The 4,854-nt window shown below is 38.7% G+C and overlaps 1 pseudogene; it reads left to right on the top strand.

The window, feature by feature from the left end:
- Positions 1-3,189: 3,189 nt before the first annotated feature.
- Positions 3,190-4,247, top strand: LOC113889409 (annotated as a pseudogene).
- The last annotated feature ends 607 nt before the right edge of the window (positions 4,248-4,854 follow it).

The raw sequence follows: 4,854 nt of genomic DNA, 5'->3' as shown, positions 1-4,854 counted from the left end.
TTCTGATAAACAATGAATGTTTAGTATGAAAACCTCCATAGAATACTTGGGATGCATTTATAGCAATAATTCATTATCTACTAGAGATTTACATGTAACTGGGCTTCCTATCTGTGTGCCAGTTTAAGAAATCCCATCTTTTTTATTTTTTCTATATTAAGAACTCCTTTATTTTAAGTGTCACTGGAGTGTGGAGAATCTCAATCTTCATCCATGCTTCTGACAACTTGAGTATTCTAGGCGCCTAAGGAAGAGAGAATCATCTAGACAAGTGTCAATATTTAGGACTTTTAATCATATTTCTAAAAAAGGCTTTCCCTAACATCCATTCTTTATGTTCCATCTTTACACAGATCAGAAGATATCTGCAGCTCACACATAAATATTGGACTAACTTTTATAGCTTTATAGCATGGAATTTGTCTTTAAAGTGGCCCCAAAAAATTAGCAAAATGAGGGGTGAAATGTGATCTTTACAAAGTAGAAATGCTCATATCTCAATCTGTAATGTGAATCACAGTTTGGTATAGAAATGCGTATGTCACTGGGAATTAAGGAATATGGGCTGTAGCTGTAGTTGAGCATCAACGCCTGTATGTCACTAGGCAAGTCATAGCTTCTTCAAGTTTCTGTTGCTCACATTTAAAGAAAGGCCACTCAATAGGTATTATTTCCCGAAAGCTGTAAATCATTATTTAATTTGCTAGCTGACCTTTTCAGTCAAAAAAAGAGGGATGATGATTAAAGTGCTAATCAGATATTTAAAATATGAGCATAAGTAAGTACAGGTTTCCTGGCGGCTTAATGGTAAAGGATCCACCTGCCAATGCAGAAGACATGGGTTTGATCCCTGGGTGAGGAAGATCCCCTGAAGAAGGAAATGGAAACCCACTCTAGTAGTCTTGCCTGGAAATTCCATGGATACAGGAGTCTGGTGGGCTGCAGTCCATGGGGTCGCAGAGTCAGACATGACTTATCAATTAAACAACAATAAGTAAGTTGTTATTACCTACCACACAGACTAATCTTTGTTTACATCACAAATATGCACATATTTTATGTAAAACTTATTTCTGATTATAGAAGTTATTTCAAGTGTTTTCATTTTTTATTAATAACTGTATCAGCTAAAATTATTTCATTTTGCAGAATTCAAGGAGTTCAGTATTAGAATGTCTCACATGAGGATTTGATTACATGTTACAAACAAAATTGCTTGATTTATAATTATAACATTTGTATGTCATGAAAAATAGATGGGGAAACAGTGGAAACAGTGTCAGACTTTATTTTTGGGGGCTCCAAAATCACTGCAGATGGTGACTGCAGCCATGAAATTAAAAGACGCTTACTCCTTGGAAGGAAAGTTATGACCAACCTAGATAGCACATTCAAAAGCAGAGACACGACTTTGCCAACAAAGGTCCGTCTAGTCAAGGCTATGGTTTTTCCAGTGGTCACGTATGGATGTGAGAGTTGGACTGTGAAGAAGGCTGAGCACCAAAGAACTGATGCTTTTGAACTGTGGTGTTGGAGAAGACTCTTTTTTTTTTTTTTTTTTTACTTTTTAAATCAAAGATATTTTTATTTTCAGTATACTGTACATTAACTCTTCTTTTTTCCATACTAAACATTAGTTACAAAATGAATGAGAAAATGATCCAACTCATATACCGTTAATGGAAGAAGTATCTACATGGAATAGTAGGATTTTGAAGAGGACGGCTATTACAGTATGCAGATTTGGGTTTCTTCTTTTCATCTGCAAGCTAGCTTTTCAGAGAAAATAACCCTAATATTTGTTTTGAATAATGTATGTGTTCCTTATTCAAATTACCTAAAAATGTTGCTTTTAACTATTTGTGACACACTGTAACTATAGAGCAGAATACTTTTCTTTAAAAAGTGGTTTGTCAGTTTGAATTGAAAATATAATTTGTTATATTTTTATGTTAATTTTGATCAAGCAGTAAATTATGTGATTTTTAAGATTGATCCTATCCTATGTAAATCACATTCAGAATAAAAGTTTTATCTAATATTCTTTGACATTTAAAAAACTATGTTCATTTGTCACAGTAAATCTACAGAATTTGTAAAGTGTTGTGCTTTGGGCTTTCCACACTACTCTAAATTTTCTGCTTTTTAAAATTTGCATTTAAAATATTTTTCCTGTTTTTAATAAATGATTAAAAATTTTCACATTTTATCTATACTCTGCATTCTCTAAAATATTCTCAAATTAATAATTTCTACATAATGATATATAACTAAAAAAAACTAAATAAGAAAGTCCTTACTACATAATAATGGAAAGGGAAGACACAGACTAAAAGAAAGCTACTGTTTATGAACACTTTACAAATTCTGGAGAAGACTCTTGAGAGTCCCTTGGACTGCAAGGAGATCCAACCAGTCCGTTCTGAAGGAGATCAGCCCTGGGATTTCTTTGGAAGGAATGATGCTGAAGCTGAAACTCCAGTACTTTGGCCATCTCATGTGAAGAGTTGACTCATTGGAAAAGACTCTGATGCTGGGAGGGATCGGAGGCAGAAGGAGAAGGGGACGACAGAGGATGAGATGGCTGGATGGCATCACTGACTTGATGGACGTGAGTCTGGGTGAACTCCAGGAGTTGGTGATGGACAGAGAGGCCTGGCATGCTGCGATTCACGGAGTCGCAAAGAGTCGGACACGACTGAGGGACTGAACTGAACTGAACTGAAAATTATATTTCAGAACTTGAACAGAATGAAGTTTTAAATTCTTGAGGAAAAAAATTAACGAGTAATTCTTCTCTGAAGCTGTAGCTATTTTTGCCTTGGATGATGAACCCCTATCAGGATTATGCTGCTGCTGCTAAGTCGCTTCAGTCGTGTCCGACTCTGTGCAACCACGTAGATGGCAGCCCACCAGGCTCCCCCGTCCCTGGGATTCTCCAGGCAAGAATACTGGAGTGGGTTGCCATTTCCTTCTCCAATGCATGAAAGTGAAAAGAGAAAGTGAAGTCGCTCAGTCGTGTCCGACTCTTAGCAACCCCATGGACTGCAGCCTATCAGGCTCCTCCATCCATGGGATTTTCCAGGCAAGAGTACTGGAGTGGGGTGCCATTGCCTTCTCCAATCAGGATTATAACACAGATTCATTTTGGCTCATTTCATATCCCCTCTGCACAGGGCACAGGTAAGCATGATTTATGTGTCAGTCACTCTCCTAATATATTATTTCCAAGACAGATGTTCAGATCCGTCCATCAGGAAGCATGTCTTGACCAAGAGAAATATAACCGTTGGGGCCACATTCGCCCTCTTGGGTTTCTCAGACTCCCCAGAACTGCAAGCCCCCCTCTTCCTGGTATTTCTGGCCATCTACAACTTCAGCATAGCAGAGAACATTGGGATGATCATCATCATCAAAGTTAACCCCAAACTGCACACCCCCATGTACTTTTTTCTCAGCCACCTCTCATTTGGCGATTTCTGCTATTCTTCCATCATTGCTCCCAAGACGCTGGTGAACCTACTTGCAGAAGACAGAACCATTTCATTTGGGGGATGTATGGTGCAGTTCTTTCTCGTTTGCACCTTTGTGGTGACTGAATTAATTCTGTTTGCTGTGATGGCCTATGACTGCTTCGTGGCTATTTGCAACCCTCTGCTCTACACAGTCGTCATGTCCCAGAGACTGTGCCATGTTAGTGGTCATGTCATATGCATGGGGGGGGGGGGGGGGTGGCTTGCTCCTTGACTCTCACGTGTTCTGCTGGCAAATTATCTTTTCGCAGAATCAACACAATCAATCACTTCTTCTGTGAGCTTTCTTCCTTGATTTCCCTCTCTTATTCTGATTCTTATCTCAGCCAGCTGCTGCTTTTCCCTGTTGCCACCTTTAATGAGGTGATCACGTTGCTCGTCATTCTCACGTCTTGCATGTTCATTGCTGTCACCACCTTGAAGACGCAGTCAGCTGGTGGTCGTCGCAAAGCCTTCTCCACCCGCGCCTCCCGCCTGACCGCCATCCGCATCTTCCCCGGCGCCATCCTCTTCCTCTACTCTGTGCCCAGCTCCACACCCTCCAGGCACACAGTCAAAGTGGCGTCTGTGTTTTACACGGCAGTCATCCCCACGTTGAATCCCCTGATCTACAGTCTGAGAAATAAGGATGTCAAGGACACAGTCCGCAAACTAATGAAAACAAAATTGTTTTCACATTGAAGGCATGGAACTGCTAAATATTTACTTTGGTTATTAAAGAACACTTTTCTGATTTTGAATGGGTTCTGTGTCAAAAATTCACTTAAAAATCACTTTAGATTTGAAAAACAAAAACCGCAAAAGAAAAAATATGAGTTTTAGATCAGGAGACTATACCTGGTTCTGACTAAATAAGTCAGAGAAGATGGATTGACCTGACTCAGTCATTATCTACAAAACCAGTTTAATATGATTTTGTTCATAAAGTGGTATATAGAACAAGAGAATATAGATAATATATCAAACATATTGTATATGTGTAGTAAACTCTAGATCTGTTATTCCTTTTTTCCTGATGACTAACAAGTAGTCTTAAATAAATGACCAATTTTATACTTTAAATTTGGTGAATAGATGACAGGGAAAGATATAGTTTTACTTTCAGGAACCTCCCAAGCCAATGGTGTTAGCTAATATCATAATACAGTTGGTGGGAAGAGACTGTACAAAATCATTTGTGGCTATCATGCATCTTTTACTTGGCCTTGAAGGATAGACAGATTTTTAAAGAGAAACAAAAGAGTTTTACTTGGAAGTGAGAGTTGGACTGTGAAGAAAGCTGAGCGCCAAAGAATTGATGCTTTTGAACTGTGGTGTTGGA

This window comes from Bos indicus x Bos taurus, unplaced genomic scaffold, assembly GCF_003369695.1.
Source record: "Bos indicus x Bos taurus breed Angus x Brahman F1 hybrid unplaced genomic scaffold, Bos_hybrid_MaternalHap_v2.0 tig00478914_arrow_arrow_61664304_61702992, whole genome shotgun sequence".
Lineage (NCBI taxonomy): Eukaryota > Metazoa > Chordata > Mammalia > Artiodactyla > Bovidae > Bos > Bos indicus x Bos taurus.
This window is presented reverse-complemented; position numbering and strand designations above follow the sequence as displayed.